Source organism: Brassica napus, chromosome C5, assembly GCF_020379485.1.
Source record: "Brassica napus cultivar Da-Ae chromosome C5, Da-Ae, whole genome shotgun sequence".
NCBI lineage: Eukaryota > Viridiplantae > Streptophyta > Magnoliopsida > Brassicales > Brassicaceae > Brassica > Brassica napus.
Window position 1 is genome coordinate 27,117,716 of NC_063448.1, and position 20,404 is coordinate 27,138,119.

Here is a 20,404-nt window from a genome sequence, read left to right on the forward strand (position 1 = left end):
TCTGGTGAAAGCTCAAGAAAAAGGACGAGGTCTGATGTCTGGAAGCATCTCAGCAGGCTACCAAACAACTACGACAGATGTAAATGCCGCTATTGTAGTAAAGAGATGAGTTGTCCAACTAAGTCTGGGACCTCTAATCTGAGGAAGCATATCACTAACTGTAGGTCATTCATGGCATGGAAGGCTGCAAATAAGTCAAAAAAAACAGTCCCGGTTAGCTACGGATGAAGAAGGCAACATGAGCTTTGGTAAGGTATCTGACAGAGTGTTCAAAGATGCTACCAATGAGATGATAGTCTTAGTCGAGTTACCATTGAACTTTGTGGAAAGCTTAGCATGGAAACACTTCTGCAACAAAGTACAGCTGGAGCCACCTGTATGTAGGAAAACATGCACAAAGGAGATTGCGGCAATGTATATGAAGAGGAAAGCAAAAATGAAAAAAGTTCTTGGACAGAACAAGCAAAGACTCTCTCTGACAACAGATATATGGACTGCTCCCTACACTGCGGTTAGTTACATGGTGATTACTGCTCATTTTATTGATTCAAGTTGGAAGCTGAGAAAGATGATCATAGGGTTTAAGAATGTGGATGATCACAAAGGGTCTACAATTGCAAGAGTTCTTGTGGATTGTTTAGCAGAGTGGGATGTTAAAAGAGTCTTCTGCATCACAGTTGATAATGCCACAGCTAACACATCAGCCATGAAGAAGTTCAAGGAAGAATTCATGAACCAAGGAGAAGATGCACTGGTTTTGAATGGGGAGTTCTTGCACATTAGGTGTACGACACATATTCTTAATCTGATTGTCAAGGAAGGGTCAAATGAGGTCGATGATAGCTTGAATGCCATTCGGAATGGTGTTCAGTACGTGAGGTCTTCAACCAACAGACTGATGTCTTTTGAGTTTCGGGTTGATACGGGAAAGATGACCAGAGGAAGCCTTCCATTAGATGTCAAGACAAGGTGGAACTCGACATATCTGATGCTAGACCAAGCAATCAAATTCAGGGCAGCTTTCGAGAAGATGGAGGCTGAGGACAAACCGTACAATGACTACTTCTTGGAGCTTGAAAATGGGAAAAAGAGGATTGGACCGGCTTCTACAAGAGATTGGGAAGAAGCTGAGAGGTTGGTACACTTTCTTGTCATCTTTTACAATTCAACTCTGATGCTCTCGGCTACAAAGGGGATTACGTCGCACAAGATCTACAATGAGATTGTCACCATCACTAGGAATGTCAGTAAGATAAGCTCTGCACCAGGTGCTGATGAAACACTACAATTGAAAGCTTTGACGATGATGGGGAAACTAAGGAAGTACTGGAATCCATTCACGGAAGTATCTGAGTCTGAGAGTAGTAAGTCTAAGAGCTGTAAGATGAATAAGCTTTTGATTGTTGCTACTGTTTTTGACCCAAGAAAGAAGATGAACTTTGCTAACCTCTGCTTTGAGAAGCTTTATGGAAAAGAAAGCATCGAGTATACTCTGCTTTCTGATTCAATTACGGATATCAAGAAGTGCTTATATGATGAGTACAGTGTTGGATACAGCACAAGTGATGGAGGATCAGGTGGTTCACAGTCTCAAGGAGGATCATCTTCACAGTCGCAGTCGCAAGGCAGTGGTGCAGTTCTTCAGAGTCAAATCATAGGCAATGGGATCGGGTATGAAAGAATGGATAATCTGTACGAGGAGCTTGTAGAAGAAACAGGTACACAATATTCTAGTGATGAGTTAGAAGTGTATTTGAGAGAGAAAGTAGAGGTTACAAAAGGTGTTACTGGACTTGGAACTGAGTTTGATATTTTATCATGTGGAGAAGAAACAGTGTGAAGTTCCCAATCTTGTCTCAGATAGCTGCTGATATTCTTGCGGTTCAAGCATCATCTGTAGCAACAGAAAGTGCATTTAGCACTAGTGGGAGAGTCTTAGACCCATATAGGAGCTGCTTGACACACTTTATGGTCGAGGTGTTGGTGTGCACAGAAAAATGGTTGAAATCCGAGATTCATATAAATGAGAAAGGCGTTCATACAATAGCGCAGCTACTTTCAGATGTGGTGCAACAAGATGATCTTATGAGAGGTATGATTCACCTCTTTTGAACTCTTTACCATATGATCTTGATGCTTGAAGTTTAGAACACTTATAGGTTCTGTTTTCTTTTTCCCTAGAGTTTGAAGCTGGATGCAATGTGGAATAAGGAGTGGACTTGTTGAGTGTGGACGAGTGATAGTGACTGTCTCATTTTCATTTTCAGTTTGTGACTTTGTGTTCTTGTTTAAGACTTCAAGTACTTTATTTTTCTGTTGTGAACTTGTGATTTGCTTCATGTTTGGTGGTTGAAACTATGTTCTATTTTCTGGTTTTCATTTTCAGTTTGTGTTCTTGTTTAAGTCTTTAAGTACTTTGACATTTAAGTTAATGAGTTTGGTTTGAAAATCAGGTATAGTTCGGGTACTATTATGATATCGGGTATTATGTTAACCGAACCGATTTGTACCCACTTGTTTCGGTTAAGATTGCGGGTTTTTTTTAACCTAACTGTTAAGTAACCAATTTTTTCGGATTGAATATGGTTACTTTTATTGAAAAACCGACCCGACCCGGAACCGGTCGGTATCGAACCGAAACCTAACCGTAAGTCTTCCAAGTAACCATTGGATACAAATTCTAAATAACCGAAATACCTGAAATCTCAGGCCTAGATATAGATATTTGTGGCTTTCAGTTAAGTTCTTTAGGTTTTTGGTTTAGTTTGGAAACAAAGATTAGGAATTGGTTAATATCCAAGAAATTTGATCCAATTCACTTTTTTCGAGTAATATGGGTAAAAAATATAATTCAGGTTGTTCAGATAAAATACTAGATAATACGGATAAAATATTGATTGATTCAGATAATTTATTTTGTATAAAAATATTCAAACAATTCGTTTTTTTAGATAATTTATTTTTTAACGACTACTTTTATTTAACAACTACTTTTATTTTTATAAAAATGTAACATTAGATAGTAAAAAAACGCCAAATGCAAATATAAAATTAAATGAGAGCAATACAACACTTAAAATAAAAGTTGAGGAAGCTGTCTTCAGAACCATCTTATTTGATAATAGAATAACAATTCAATTTCCTTGATGCGATCTCTATGTTTAGACATCGAAAATGCAATGAGATTCTAGAATTTTCTTCTCGTTTTTCTTTGTTGTATATCATTGTAAACTTCCAATTTAGATCTATAGATGTCCATTGGTAAATAATTCAATATAATGATTCTATCAAATGAAATAAGAACTAGAACTGCTAATCTTCAGCGATTCTAAAAACATCGCTATACAACTAAAAAATTGCTTCTCCAGTTTAGATGATTTCATGTACAGTAAATAACCAAACAAGGTGTCGAATTGCAATCTATGTAAATGTCAATTGCCTTTGTGGTTGCATCATCATGGAGAAATCCCATTTTCAATTTTGAACTCTCGATTGTGTAAGAATCAAAAGAAGCCAACGGGATTGTCCATCAACTTCTAAATCCCCGACTCCAGTACACTCTTTTCATGGCAGCTTCCATGGAATTTGTTTACAAATTAAAGCGATGAGAATAAGTTCATTACCACTTAAATCAGGATTTAACACAAATAGGTTGACTGATATGTCGTCAATCATGGCCACGAAGTCCACGCTGGAGATTGCAACAACAAATTGAGAGAAATACTTAACAATCTATTCGCTGTGAGTAAATCTGAATTTCTTCTCCATTAGAGAGAAGAACAGAACATATAAAAATTGTTTTGAAAAAGGCTTTCGATTTCCATTACGGAGAGTGTATATGTGAGACGCCAAAGTATTGTGAAAAAGACGGTAAACACAAATGGACTCACCGTAAATACTCTCCAATGCAAAATAGAATTGTGGAAAATGAACTTTTATTTGGGTCCACCTGTTTCGATTTTGAAAGCTATGAAGAGAAAGGAGAGATTACACATATAAATCATATATATTCAACAATGGAATCATAATCTGCAGGTGAGATATTGCAGAAAAAGTGATAGTCAAGGCAATCGCCTTAACGATCGCCTTGGAACCGCCTTTCCCCTTGCAATATGTTTTTTTAAGATAATTTAGTTTATAAATAATAGATATGGTATTTGATTATCTTAAAACTAAATATAATTATTAATACTGTTAATATTTATAGTTCTATAAGTTATATTTTGAGTATTCGGATACTCATTTTCACTTCGGTTTTAGTTTTTCCGGGATAGAGAAACATAAATTGTTCGAGGGTTTGCTTTCAAATTCGGTTTTTTGAGTGTTTGCTTTCAAATTCGGTTTTGGTTTTGATTCTTCATTTCTGCTTCGTTTGGTTCGTCCATCTTTGGATAAACCATCCATGCCTATAGTATATAATGCATTTTAATCCCAAATAGTCCAATGATATTTAGATAAATAAAAATTTTAATAACTAATGATTAGATGGAGAAAAACGCATCAAACTAGTCAGAAATTAAAGGAAAACATAAGACCACCTCCATTGATTAGAGCCCTTAATGAATTCTTAAAATTAATTTAATAGTTAATTGTGTACTTTATGAAGTTTACTGGAGAAAGCAATTATTAGCAACAGATCAGATCAGAACCTTGAATCATTGTCGACTCTGATCAGGTAAAAGCTCAGGCGTCTCCTTGCGCCGTAGAACAAAGAGGAGAGACGGAACAGCTTCTTCGCGTAATTAGAATCTTTGAATCTAGAACTCGCCATCGATTAATATAGTGATGTGGAATGCAGGATGAATTTGAAGAGTTTCTTATTTGTTTAATAATAATTGAATGCAGAATTTACGATTGAACTGTAACGACAAATTAGGTCGGTTTCTTTCATCGTCGGTAAGACGGTGAGAACGCGAAAGAGAAGTGCTTCGGGTGACGTGGAATTATTCATTAACATAGCTATTTTCTAATTGGTTGATTATTTGAGCTGACATGGACACCCTCCACATGGCTTATATTTGCATTTTAATATTGTATAGTTGTGTAAAAGTCCAATGGGAGAACCCCTATGAGGTTCTTAATTTTTTTTTAAAATTGAATTATTAAATTTAAATATTACAAAACTTATAAATTATTGGATTTCATAACATTTAAACAAATATGACATAAAAACATATGAAAAATAGAAATACAAATTTATATCATGAATTTAACATTCCGGTGCGCTTCGTATGTTCAATGAAGTTAACATTCCGAGACAAGTTGGAGAAGACATACAACAAATCTGCAAGTTCAGTAACAAACAAGAGTCACAACTTTGTAACAAAAGATCAAGAATATCATTAGAGTTTTAACTAACCATCTTGTGTCAGGAGAGGATAGGATAGTCTAATAATCTGATGCACTAAGGTTGATGAACCAATCCCAATCCAAGCTCTCCTTAAGCAAAACCGCCACAGCTTGAAGCGTACAAGCGATCATTGTAGGGCCTTTATAGGTAACGAGATTAGACTGTGACATAACACGGACGTTTGTAACTTCACGGAAAGTAGGATCACTCTTCACAGACATTGCAAGCTCCAGCCTCTCCTTAGGTGGAGCTTCGAGGTCTAAATGGAGAACATATTGGTTTCTTGGATGGTACACAGCTTGCAAAGTCCTCATCATCCTGTGGCTATCTCCTTTAGTACCTGAGATCAGATAAGCTAACCTAGGAACCTCTGAAGAATTCAAAAAACTCTCGTTTGAGTTTAAAGACTTTCTCAAGTGTGATTCTACAAAGTATTCTTCTGAGAGAGTATAAAAAGGTAGTAATGGTTCTTCTTCCACATAAGAAGTATCAACACTACCAACATAAACAATAAAGATCCTAACTTTATATCAACATGCTATTAACTTAGTTAATTACCTTAATAAACCTCACGCAATGATCTGCAAAGACGCCGTTGATAGGTTGAGATAAGAAGAAAGCTAGCAAACGCAGACTCAGCTGTTCCCTCCTCAAGTACCTCATCACCAAACCGAAAACAGTCGACAGGCAGCATTCCTCACAAGACCAATCTACTGTTAGAGCAATCACAGGACCACGAAATTGAAGAAACCTAAATTCCCAAATCAGAACATCAAAATCCCTAAATTGAGATAATACCCACGAAATCAAACATGGTGAAGAAGAGAGAATTAAGGTTTGGGATCTGTATAGAAGAATTGATTTACCAGAAAAATAGAAAGAGAGAAAGGGACGCCAAAGAGAGAAAGAGGAGAGAGAGAGAAATACAACAAAAGCCAATAAAAAACGGACACCTCAGGTGTTTTTACTAATTCTAAAAACCCTCTTATAAGAACCGGCTGCTATGCTTTTTTTTCTTTTTGATTTACTTTTTGGGTTTATTTTTAAAGAACCCTTCATTAGCTCTAAGTTACTCTAATAATAAAACAATGAACTTGTGTCACATTTTATACTATAAAATAGATTTTTTTTTCAACTTTGAGGCTTTTTGATAACACTTGTCACGTTTTCATTTGTTGAAGTTTTTAATGGGTTCGGACTTCTAGAAAAAAATATTGGCCCAGTTGTAAGAGCAACTCCAATGGTTATGGGTTCTAATGAATAATTTAATAGTTAATTTTGTGATTTGAGAAGTTTAGAATCCTTGTTAGTGTAATTAAATTTCTCATGGTCCAGTAGGAACCTCAGTATACCATATATACAATTAAGTACTTTAGAATTCAAAAACATACCTGATCAAATCCAATCCCACCATTGTTCATGTTCCCACCATTGTTCATGTAATCAAACTCATTGTCTATATCATCAATGTTATCTTCCTCTTCATCATTCTCAACCCTTGGACTTCCTTTAAGCCTTTTGTAATGGGTCTTGCACTAAGGACAAGCTTGATTGCCTTCTCTTCTTTCGTACTCATAGCAAGGTCTACAAACAGGGAAGGCACATTCGTTACACACCACGAATGGTTCTCCATTAACGGTCAATTCGACCTCGTCTCTGCAGATTTCGCATGTCTGTACCTCTCAGCTCTTGCACTGATCTTATCTGCAACAATTACATCCACTTAAAATCATCAGATCAGTGACAATCTTACTAATTAAGCACAGATTAGATCTCTTAACAGAAACAAGATTAGATTCACTACTTAAATCAACTCAATCTGTGGAAGTTTTCTGAGATTAATTCTAGTATTCACATTGATTGATTGATAGATTCCACAAATTGCTTCCTAACGAAATAAAGTTTATCACTAAACATGCATGTGCAATTAACTAACTAATTTCTTGCATAAGCTATAAGTACATAATGAAAAGGATATTCCAATCAAAAAGACACTTGAAACAACGACAGAAACCAATTAAAAGTATTTGATACAAATCCTAGTTGCCTATCAACTACTATAAATAACAATTGACATCAGCTCTGTGTTTTGCTTTGGTGTGAGATGTGTGTCAGGGTGACAAAAGAAGAACAAAAAGCTACTTGGAGACATATAAGAGTTACCAATGGGTTGACATTAGTGAGGCCAGGACCTTCACCAGATGCCAAAAACAGTTCCTTTGTAAGCACATCCGGGACTCCTTCAAGTAAATGCGGCGAAATCCTTCCCACCGACACAAACAATTCTAGAAACAGAGATACCCAGATCAAAAACATCAATTGAAACCCAGAAAGACAAATACAAAGGGTAAAATTCAAAGGGTAAAATTCAATCGTCATACCTTTTTTTCAAACAGAACGATTTGGATACTCCCACAACTTAATCTACCAACATCGATTTCTCAGACAGATTTCTCAGACAAAAAAAAAGAAGAACAACGACAAAGAGAAAGAGAGAGAAGCAGAAAAAGAATTAGCCAACAATAAAGAACCACGTATGAGGTTTTTAGAGATTCCAAAAACTTTGTTTTAGGCAGCGATTCTCTGCCATTATCTCTTTTTTCATTTATTTTTTTTGTTTTTTTCTAAGAACTCCTTTTTAACACCTCCCGTTGGAGGTGGTCTAAAATAGTTTACCAAGTCAAGTTTTTTTCTCTTTCTTTTCCGCCTCCTTCTCGCCGATGTAGTTTTGCTCGGCTCTCTCTCTCTGTCAGATGTTTCGGTGGTTTTGTCGTGCGTCTCTATGTCTGTGGTAGAGCTTTTCTGGTCTGCTCCGGTCTGTCTCTGAAGGTGGATGCTCGAGTCTCGCGTCACCTCGCCTCTTGGTGGTGGTCCTATGCCACTGAAGGTTTCTTTTGGCGACTATCCCTACACGACGGCTTCTTCGTTTGCTCTTTAGGGTTTCTGGTCTTCGGTTAGCTCCCGTTTAATTTTAGTTAGGTTCTGTTTCTATTTCGGTTAAGATTACCATTGATTTCAGTTATGTCCGGGTTCATAATTGGAGTGGTTTGTAGGAAAACAAAAACAAATTAGAAAAAAAAAAATTTACTGCAAGCAAAAGTTCAAGTTCGAATGTCCTTATTCCCCACTCCTCTTTCAATTATTCATCATTCAAACACAGTAACAGCTCCATGCCCTTCGCTTCAGATTCTCCTCTGTCACTATATATTCGCCGCTCACCACTGTCACGGTGACAACGTGTACGCATCAAAACCTACTTTCCGATTTTGAAACTCAAACTTATTATTCTCCTCAGTATACTATGCCTCTTCCGATCCTTCCTACTTTCTATTTCATCAGTTTCTTGAGTTATGTTATCTGTCAATTTAGATAAAAAAAACTTTGTTGATGTTTTATTTATCATTGCTTGCCGGATTGCAAACCTTTAACGGGTCGTAAGATTATGAGCTGACCGTGCTCAAATCAAAAGCCAAGCTAATCACATGAGATCTTTCGGTGAGGGTCACTATAGCACGACGAATGCTTTTGCTTATAATATCATCAATCAAAACCTCATATTGGAGACAAATTACAATTATAAATGAAATTGTTGGTTTTATCTATCCTTGCGGGCCTGGTTTGCAAATTTTCAAAAGAAAGTTATTCACGTAGATGTGACAGAGAAGTGTTCTGACATCTCGAGCTGTGTTAGAAGCATGAAGGTAGCTCACGATTTATCTGTCACTTTTAAGAGTTTTTCTTTTGTCTTTGCTACAAAGTTGCAATATATGTCTCTTTATTTGGGTTGAAGAGTCGCAGAGTATGATGTACAAGTTATTGGAATATCAAGAGTCGATAATGAGATTTTGTGACATTATGTTGGTAGCCCAAATCAATAAGCTGCTTATCTTTGATTGTGTCCCACTTCAACTTTATTGTTGAGAAAAATTACTAACGGCATAAGATGATAAGGTTAAGGTCCCATAAATCAAATAAACATACGCCAAAAGATTACAATAATTATAATGGACAATGTAAGAACAAATATTTGACCTTTGAAAAAAACTACTTTACAATATAAAAAATTGTCAAATGTATTAATTCTAAAAATAAACAACAATCCTTAATCTTTATATATAAAAAGTAAGTAAAATATATGAACAAAACTTCATTACACACGTTTCAATTCATATTAGTCTTTAAAATAAATTTCAAATGCCGTTTTTTCTATATAATGTCTACATGGTATTTAACAGTATAAATATGTCTCTAAATAAAATATCAACTTTACTTTATGTTTAAATTCCAACTAAATAAACTTTGCTACGATTATCGGTTTTTTATTTCACTTTTATTGAATCAATAAGTCACAACCACTTATGCTATTCCATTTTGAAATAAGTAATTTCAAAATAAAGCAATACACTAGGTCACTAACCACTATCAAATAAATCCGAAAAAATCATTTTCTTTTAATATATTTTCATTTTCATATTTTTGAACATATTTTTATTAAAAAGACCATAAATGAATTGTAAATTCATGTAAGAATAAAACATATGAAAATTCATGTAAGAATAAAACATATGAACCCGGCGTGTAGCGCTGGAATACCACTAATTAATAATATTCCCTAAAATTAATCCATATTGCTTACTCAAAGCGAAAACTACAAATGTTCGTATTGAAGAAATGTGCAGCTCACTTTTAAATTCCTTACCTTAAAGACTATTTTGTACTTAAGAAACAAAATATTGAACAACGACCAGCATACGTGGCAACAAGGCAGCCAAAGGCTAAATAATGGGCAGTTTCGTAGTTATCATTTATCACTTTGCCGTTAGGCACCATTGCTGGGAATGAAACACATTCAAGACACTTGTCTGAATATGAACATCATTATTTGCTTACCAAAACAAAAGGAGACTAGGGAAAAAAAATTGTGCTATAAAATGGAGATGAACCCGATAGGATTTCGCCACCGTCTTTCGCAGCCGCATAATTTATATCTCCCAATCTGTAACTCAACATTGTTCTCATGGCTGATTTAAACTTATGGCAGTTTCCCCCTCCTCCTTACGCAACGAGTACGACGCAGACCTTGTTCAACCCCCAAGAGGACTTACCGGGACCGAGATGTGGTCATACACTCACGGCAGTTTAGCACCGCCTAATCCTCTTCGGCGGCGTTACTTCAGTCCCGAGCGGTGGATCCGATAACAGTACGTCTTTCATTGACTCCCTAATCCTAGGTTTTTTAAATTGTTAGGGTTTTGGATTTCGTAACGTTTCTGGGACGTGGCTGTTTTTTTTGTTCCAGGTTTACAATGTTTAACCAATTCAGTATACTGTCTCAATTCCTTAACCAAGAAGTGGACAAGGTAACTGAGAACATTGATGTATCTCTCGTTTTCAGATGTTAGCTTGTTTTGCTTAAGGTTTTTTGTTGTTGTAGATCTATAAATCATTTCATTAATGGTGTGTAATGATCCTTGATTGTTCAGGGTTTATCCAGAAGGTGAGCCTCCATCTCCTAGGACTAATCATGCAGCCGTCTCATGTGGCGATGGGGTCCTTATTCAGGTGATATTGAAATGATCATTTAAAGATTTTCCTTGGTTAGGTTTCGATTGTGTTATCTAGAGTCTAGACCCTATATGTATCTGACTGACACATGAGGATCGGATACTGTTTTCGTTGGCAGGGTGGAATTGGTCCATCAGGCATTTGTAACGGAGATCTCCATGTCCTTGACATGAGTAGTGATACGTTCAAATGGAAAAAGTATGGTGTCATTTATGGATTTCTCTGAGATATATATACGTACCTTTTATCAATGAAATGTCTTCGCATTTAATGTATATTGTTCAGAGTGGTGGTTCAAGAGGGTATGGCTCCATGTCCTCGCTATGGCCATGTAATGGGTTTAGCTGGGAAAAAGCTTGTTATATTCGGTGGAAAAAAGGGTACGAAATATCTATATATTCGTTCCACTTTGGTTTGACATTGGTATACGTAGGACAAGCATGAGTAACAAATCATTAACATACCAATTAGTGTAGTTTTCAATCGCATTTGTTAGCATTGCTCTATATATATATGTCTCCCTCTTAGAGAGGAAATTTCTCAAACAAATGTATAACATACCAATTAGTGGAGGTTTTAAATCGGATTTGTTAGCATTTACTCTATAAATTAAACCTTTCATAACAACAATATTGCATTTGTTTATGATTATTCTTTTTTTTTGTGTGGGTGAAAAGTTTCTAAACGTTGATACTTAACACAAGTTTGTTTGTTTATGTCTTATGAAGAAGGAAATTTGGTTCTCGCCGATACATGGGCATTGAATACGACTAGGCACCCAAATGTGTGGGAAATATTGTACCCATATGGGGACCTGCCTTGTGGAAGAGTGTTAGTAAATTTGGTTGATTTAACTGAAATAACTGTTGTCAATCATTTTTGTTTGCGTTAACTCTTCTTCATTGTTTCATATTTTTATTAAGGTATGCTTCTGCTAGTACTCGAGATCGTCGTTATTTTATGCTCTACGGGGGAAGGGACCAACATGGGATGGTATATTTTCTTCTCCTGTGTAAAGATAAAAAAAAAAGTCCAAAACGTCAAGCGCTATAACTTTTCTTGTAAATTTATTCTTCTTTCGAGTTCTTCTCTATGCATTATGGCATATATATTTACCCTAATGTTTGCCTTTGCAGCCACTGGGAGATACTTACAAGCTGGAACCACTTAGCAGTAGTGGTTTTTGGGTGTGGACTCGTAGTCCACACTTAGATCTTTCCAAGAGATACCAACATGCAGCGGTCAGAACCAGAATCTTGCCACACCACTTGCAATACACACACACACACACATATACACTAACTGCGTTTACAAAATGAATTAAAAGGGGAAAGTATCTTAAGCGTAAAAGAATTATCTCTACTCTTAAAAAGAGATGACTGTTATTGTCTACTGACATGAAATGAGATGCATGACACACTTTTAAATTCACTTCATGTTCTGGTTCTATATCATTTGTAGAAAAATATTACTAACATAATCGTCGTCTCTTTTTAACAGATTTTTGTAAATCTACGATTGCATGTCTTTGGGGGTGCGCTGAGTAATACTCGCCTAGTCGATGCTGAAGAAGCTGTTTCAGGTAATATCTAACTAGTTTTTATATTTCATGTGACGTTTTGCTTTTGTGTATTTGTTTCCCAATTTGTTTTTGGAGCTTTAACCAATGGTTAAGTGTTGAGTTCTCCTTCATTTATGGAATGCAAAAAAGTATGGATGATACTTTCTCTGTTTCTTTGTAGTGCTTGATACTTCTACTGGTGTATGGGTTGATACTTCTAATGAAGTTATGCGACGTAGTCTCCATGCTGCTGCATCGGTTGGCAGCCGCATATATGTGTATGGTGGGATTAGAGAAGGTAATTATTTGACTTTTTTCGCATATACCTAAGCACTGGTAATTCTGCAGCTTTCATTTTCTTTACCATTTTTTGTGTAGGTGTATTACTCGACGATTTACTAATCTCTGGAGAACTTTTAAGTTCTGGACCAACAGTCCCATCCTTTTTGTGGAGGTCATATATCTGAACTTCTTACACCCTTTTAGTCTATGCATAATTTGACTTTAAAAATCCCTCTTTTATAGTTTATTGGGTAGATCGCCAAACACTCCATGGCCGCCTGCGAGTGACATGAACGATGGTTATAAGCCAAATTTCTCCAGTGAGAAGTTACATGACTTGGTTAACAAGGTATGAAAAAAAACAAATTCTCTACATCTTCACATACTTCATGCGCTTACTTAGTTGATGTCTAGGTCATCTCAACCTTGTTAAGACCTCAAACTTGGGAACCTCCTGTCGATAGAAAGTTCTTTTTGAGCTTCCATGAATTGGCTGAGCTGTGCTTCGCTGCGAAGCAAATCATCGAGCAAGAGCCAACAGTGTTGCAACTATATGCTCCAATTAAAGTCTTTGGAGATCTCCATGGTCAATTCGGTGATCTGATGCGGCTATTTTACGAGTATGGATATCCTTCAAGGCAAGGAGATATCTCGTAAGTTCAATACCAAAGATGTCTTGCTAAGTCATTATGACAAGAGTTTTGCTCATGAATAGTCACTGAACAATTGTTTATATTATATAATGTGCCTTCAGGTATATTGATTATTTATTTTTGGGAGATTATGTTGACCGAGGAAAACACAGCTTAGAGACCATAATATTGCTGCTTGCTTTGAAGGCGAGAGATAGTCTATATACATCATCTATATTGATATTGATAAATAGCTTTTTATTATTATTGTTTTTATCTTCGAAGATGCGTATATGTGTCTTTTGTGCAGGTTGAATATCCGAAGAACATCCATTTGATCAGTGGAAATCATGAGGCTGAAGCGACGAATACAGTGTATGGCTTCCTAGATGAATGCATAGAAAGAATAGTACGTGTCTGTCAATCTGTTCACAGAATATATATTTTCTACTTGTTCTTGGCTAATGAAGTAATGATAATCTTTTTCTCTGTAAACCACCAGGAGTGTAACGATGGGAATCGTGCATTTAAATTGATTAATGATTTTTTCAGTCATCTTCCCCTTGCTGCCCTAATCGAGAAGAAAATTTTCTGTGTACACGGTGGGATTGGTTCCTCAGTATTCACAATGAAACAGATTACAAATATCAAGAGGCCCGTTGATATGGATTGCGAATATAATTACAAAGTTGTCAAAGACTTATTATGGTAAAATAAAATAACATCCACTTTTCTACTAATTCTTACTTATTTTCCAAGCTTCTGTCTTCTACATATAAACAGGTCTGATCCTACAGCGCATGATAGCATTTTGGGCATAGGAGTAAATGAAAGAGGGCCCCATGTTGTCTCTTTTGGGGTAAAAATTCTTTCTTTTCTTTAACATTTCAAGCTCTCGGAGACTAATAAGGCATGGTGTCTTGTATATATATATATATATATGCAGCCTGATAGGGTCAATGCATTTTGTGAGAGGAATGATATAGATATGATTATAAGAGGGCACGAGTGTGTACTTGATGGTTTCGAAAGATTTGCACAAGGAAAGCTCATTACTGTTTTTTCTGCTACAAACTACTGCGGTAAGTAATTTTGGTTTTATATATTGAAAACAATACAAACATCCTTTTGAAAATGTATTAGTCTCTCTTTGCACTAGGGTAAGAAAAAGAAAAAAATATATATATATTTTGGTATTGTGGTAAACAGGAAAGTTCAAAAATGCTGGAGCAATATTAGTTATTGGTAGAAATTTAGACGTTGTTCCTAAGTTGATTCATCCTCTTCCACCTCCCATCTCACCTTCAGAAAACGTTCCCGACAAAGCATGGATTGAGGTAAGACCTTCTGGACCAGAATAGTTTTTCTTTACCATGTGGAAATGTATTATATAGATCATATGATGAAACATGTTTAGGTTGTTGTTGTTTAGATTTATTTTTCTTTCTGCTACCAGTTACCTCTGTATTTTTTTCACAAATTTAAAAGTTTGGTATAAAATTTAACATTTTTACCAAAAAAAACATGTTTCTGTTGCTGAGTTTAAATATTGTTTTATAGGTGGACAGAGAGAGGCCGCCTACTCCAATTCGCGGGCAACGAAAGCCTGACTTTGAGCAAGGCTCAACTTCATAAAGAAGAGATTTTTTATTGGGAAGTTGCGGTTGAAGAGGTGAAAGCGTTCATCTGCATGTCACAATAGTGTGGAAGAAACTTATGATTATCATTTCTCTTTTTTTTGTCAATATGATTATCATTTATCTAGTGCCTAGCTTTTGTTTTCTTATAACTTTTAAAGAACTTGTTTTACAACTTTATTTGGTATTTGATGGGAGACTCAAGTTTCGAAGTGGATATTTTTTTGACCATTTTAAGAATAATTTTCATAATAATATATAGGGCAAATCTCCTAAATATATTTTCTATAGTTTTTTTTATTTAAAAATAGCCTACATAAGGCAAAGTGACCAAAATAGGTTTTACAAAAAGGTTAAGCGACAATTATATCTTCATTTATAAATATATACTAGATTTTGACCTGCGCGCCCGCGGATGTATTTAAAAAAAATGATGCTATTTGTTTTTATGTCACTATTTAGGGTTGGACAAAAACTCGAATTCCAAGAATCGAACCGATCCCAATTCGAATAAGTAGAACCAAAAAAAAGATAGACACGTGTTAAGGGGAGAGAAGGCGTCTGGGAGTGGGAATCCTAGGATTCTGGTTAATGCATCAGCTTTATGAGAGAGGGGTCCCCATCAGAGATTAAAATAATGAAACAAAGTGGGGTGAGCAAGAGAGAGACGTGGGGTCCGCATAAAATTAAAATAATGAAACAAAATGGGGTGAGGAAGAGAGGGACGTGGGGTCCGCGAGTAAGAGAGAGGGATTTGGGGTCCGCTGAATAAATAAAAACTAATATAAAAAGAAAGGGTAATAGGAGAAGGAGAAAAATAATGGAGTAGTGAAAAAAATGGTGGAGTAGTGAGAATAATTTTTTTCTAATCGGAGCATATAAGAATACTTTCCTACTTTTCACCAGATTTAATAAACTCCTCAAACTCTCACATAAGCTTGAATTGATTCAGTTTGTCTCAACGCACAGAATCAAATCTGTTGCGTAGTTCATCGTCAATTGATACAGAAAACCTTTCTAACATCCTTTTTCATAAACTGAATCCAACTTTCAAAACTTTCCACTTTAAACTCCCAAGAATACCAGTTCCATACTGGTCCAGTTAAGCCAAGAGTTACAAGCTCCAGTTTCTGTCAATCGTTGTACTAAGCTGCCCTGAAATATCTCTCCACTCGCGGCACAGATCCATCGAATATAGGTAATTCAATCTTTTTCAGCAAAGTATCTTGATTATCAAACACATTCGAGACATTTTGAAAACCTAGCTCCGCTGTTCCTAACTCATTCCGAGGATCCAAGATAGGTAGGTACCTGAACCAATGGCTATGAAGAGTCCACGATTGTTGTACCTTTTTCACCGATCACATGCAACTCCAATCGATTAAGGATCCAAACCACCGATGATAATCGTGTTATCGACGGCGTCCATTAGCATCTTCCAACAACACCATCGCGAAGAATCACCGAGCTCACGCACCAATTGATAGAGTTTAGCTAAGTATATAAACTTCAATGTAATCGCAACCATACTCAATCCAAATCTCCTATATAATATAATAAGCAAGAATCAAATTACACTCTTGGAATCTGAACTGAGAAAGAGACCTTAAAAATAAAAATGACCAAAACAAACTTAAATGTTTTATCTAAATATACAATTACACCCATAGGGTTAATTAATCGACATTAGGTTTTAGAGTTAAGGGGTGGGGTATAGGATTTCAAATTTTAAAAATTAAAATTTTCGAAATAAAAAATGTTATTTTGGTCATTTTAGTTTTTGGATGTATTTTTGTGACAAAACCTTTTTTTTTTTATAACGCTGGGTATTATTAAGCCCTCAAGGCAACGATCAAAACAAATTATCAATACCAAAGGGGAAATAAGAAACCATACCAGTAGGCAGGTCTAAAACATGAAAAAATGGTTGTCACGAAGACAAAACACCCTAAAAAACCACTCACTACACAAAAGGAAGTGAGACAGTGGTGTTTCCATTTACGGAGGTGGAGCAGCGTTCCTTGCTTCATATGCAATTAGGTCGTTCAACCAGTTAGGTCCACCAGAAGCTATGTAGGACTGATATCTATGATCAACGGTTACGCTAGTGGCAATTCTCTGTGCTAATACATTCCTTGCCTCCATAACATGGTCCAAAGACCAGTGTTGAAACCGTTGTACCAACTCACAAATGTTCCCCACAAGTTCCACGACTCCACTGCATGAACTTGGGGTTAGGAAACAAAATCTTGCGCGCTCGCATGAAGATTCAAAGATGATCTTATCCTTACGCATGGAATTCATGCTCTCGATGGCCCAAAAGATAGCTAAGAGCTCTGCAAGTTCTCTGGATTGAACAGATGAAAAGGATCTCCTGCCATGCATTAAAACCTTTCCTCTACAATTCCTTACGATCTAGGAGGCTCCACTCTTACGGGACGATTCAGACCATGAGGCAGCTATGTTACATTTTAAAATGTCATCAGCTGGTGCCTTCCAAGAAGGTGTGATAGTTCCGAGCGAGTTACTGGGGGCGGAGGATCTAGCGTCAGGGTAGTTCAGTTCAAACCAAATGTTGGACTCTTCCTCAGCCTTCCTCAGTATAGAAGCCGGGTCCATTCTGATTTTTTCATATATTAGAACATTGCGAGCTTTCCAAATCTGCCAAAGCACCCACGGGATACTCTGTCGAAGTTAGATAGAGCAGTTCTTGCTTTTGATGCAAGCCACTAAGTGGTGTATGTTGAGGAAAACAGAGTTTTGAGAAAGCCCTCTCTCCGGGAGAGGCAAACCTGCTGCAGACCACGTATCTCTCGCCGTTGGGCTGTTGAACAAAGTATGACAGATTGACTCATGTCCTGCTCCACAAGCTTTACATGTTTGATCTACTAGAATCCCTCGATAACGTAGCTGTTCAGCTACAGCCAGGGCACCTGCCAAAGCTCGCCAGATGAAGTGACGAATCTTTGGTGTTGTTTGCAGCTTCCAAATGTTTTTCCAGAGGCTCTTCTCAATAGGTGGAAGTGAACCGTTGTCAGGTGCCTGCAGATTCTTTAGAGTATCAATGAGTTTATATCCACTCTGTGATGAATAAGAACCTTCTCGAATGAAACCCCAACATAGTCTATCCTCCTTGTGGATCAACGGTTTGATATTTAGAATTGAAGCTGCATCTTCTTCAATAAATAACTAATTAAGTTTATGAGTGTCCCATAAGCCGGTATGGAGAATGAGAAGGTCTGCAACACTGAGAGTAAGATCCACAACGATGTCCTGCTTGTACATTGGTGCTCTTGGGATAGGATTTTGAAGCCAATTCTCCGACCAGACTCTGGTTGAGTTGCCATTTCCTATTCTCTTGACCAAGCCTTTAGCTAGTAACTCCCTACCATGAAGTATGCTTCGTCAAGCATACGAAGGACGCGTACCTTCCCCACAATCCATGAAAGAACAATTTCTTCAGTATTTACTTTTAAGGACCCTAGCAACCAAGGAGTTAGGTCTTTGCAATATACGCCACGCTTGTTTAGCCAACAACGCCTGGTTGAAACTATTGATGTCGTGGAAGCCCATACCACCTTATTCTTTGTGTTTACAGAGGCGTTGCCAAGAGACCAAGGCTATCTTCTTTTTATTAGCGCCATTACTCCACCAGAACTCAACCATAGCACTAGTTAGTCTATCACAGAGGTCCTTAGGGAGTCTAAAGACCGACATGGCATACACTGGAAGAGCTAGAGCGATCGACTTTAATAAAATCTCCTTGCCCCCTTGAGATAAGGCTTTAAGGAACCAGCCCTGCAACCTGCCTTGTAGTCTTTCTTGGATAAAGTTCAAAAGCTCCTGCTTGGAGCCATGAAAACACTCCGGTAAGCCTAGATACGTTCCATCTCCACCTTCTTTATCTATTTCCAGTATACGCTTGATCTCCTCCTTCTTTGCTGTAGGTATCTTCACGCCAAAGATAATAGAGGATTTCATTTTATTGATTTCCTGGCCAGAAGCATCACCGTACTGTTTCAAGGATTCCATGATCGCCAAGCTTTCTTCTGTATCTGCTTTGCACATCAGCAAGCTATTATCGGCAAAAAGAAGATGGTGAACCGCAGGTCCATTTTTGCTCAGCTTTATCCCGTGAAGTTTTCCATTCTTCTCAGCCACATTCAGCACATGAACCAAAGCCTCAGCACATAAGATAAACAAGAAAGTGGATAGTGGATCGCCTTGTCTGATACCACGCTCTGGTTTAATAAGACCATGTGTTTGGCCATTCAATAAAATAGTGTACGAGACTGTTGTCACGCAGCTCATAACCCACCGTATCCACTTGTGATCAAAGCCCATATTTTCGAGTAATGTCTCCAAAAAATACCATCACTACAAGAAAACATAAATTTTACGATGGCGGGTTTCCTCGTTAGTTCGTCGTAAAAGAGGCTTTACGAGGAAACACGTTTTGTCGTTACTCGTTCGTCGTTACACATATTTCCTCGCCAATTCGTCGTAAATTAGCGAGGAAAATATTTCGTCGTAAAAACGAAGAAAACAAATCGTCGTAAAGACCACATAGACAGTCGACGTAAGAATGTCGCTACCATTCCTCGTAAATACCACAAAAGCATTTCCTCGTAAACGACACGTATATATTTCCTCGTAAAATTCACGTAACTACCTTGAAATGTTTTCTTCGTAATTTTCACGTAAATACCTTGAAAGTATTTCCTCGTAAAATACTCGTTTAACATTTCTCGTGATTTCCTCGTAAATGTTCAACGTAAACAAGTCTTAGATTAGCTATGAATCTACTTCGTTTTATTATTTAACAAATTTAAAAATATAATTAAAAAATATTTAATTATTTAATTTATTAACAAAATTAAAATTTTAAAAATAAATAAATACGCAAATATTTTATATATAAATAAGTTTTGAATTTATAATACAACCACGGAAAAAAAAGAACTAAGAGTCGTGCATCGCCCGGAGGAATTCATCACTCCTCATGTCTACATCCTCCTCGGCATGTGTGTCGTCGGATTGTCCCTCGCCTGGAATGGGATTTTGTCGTCGCATGTTCCTCAACATGGTTTCCCATTCCGGATTTGTGGCTGCTATAAAGTCCAAGAAACGATCGAGTCCACCCACACGAGCTGTGAACGCAGATTTTGTCGCGGTCAACTCGTTACGCAGCTCAGTGACTTCATCATCCCGTCGCTGACCATAAGACGATGTCGCTCTCGGAACATCGTTGACGGAACCAATCCCCAACGTCCGTCCCTTTTTTTTTGGGACAACCTTAAAAACAAAAAATAAATATTGTTAGTAAAAATTTAAAGTTAAATTAAATGAATAATAAAAAATTAAAATTTTAGAAAAT

At 36.8% G+C, this 20,404-nt stretch overlaps 1 long non-coding RNA gene and 1 pseudogene across 4 annotated transcripts; one reads left to right on the forward strand and one right to left on the reverse strand.

The window, feature by feature from the left end:
- Nucleotides 1-5,055: 5,055 nt before the first annotated feature.
- Nucleotides 5,056-8,952, reverse strand: LOC106411736. 4 transcript variants are annotated; one of them, XR_002657279.2, is made up of 6 exons: nt 7,732-8,952; nt 7,514-7,635; nt 6,742-7,054; nt 5,909-6,101; nt 5,360-5,690; nt 5,056-5,284 (listed from the first exon to the last, which is right to left on the reverse strand). It is a non-coding gene; the product is annotated as an uncharacterized LOC106411736 (long non-coding RNA). The 4 variants fall into 4 exon arrangements; XR_001282426.3 differs by having other exon boundaries at nt 5,360-5,720; XR_002657280.2 differs by having other exon boundaries at nt 5,360-6,063.
- Nucleotides 8,953-9,182: 230 nt separating this feature from the next.
- On the forward strand, nt 9,183-14,888 carry LOC106414183 (annotated as a pseudogene).
- Nucleotides 14,889-20,404: the final 5,516 nt, after the last annotated feature.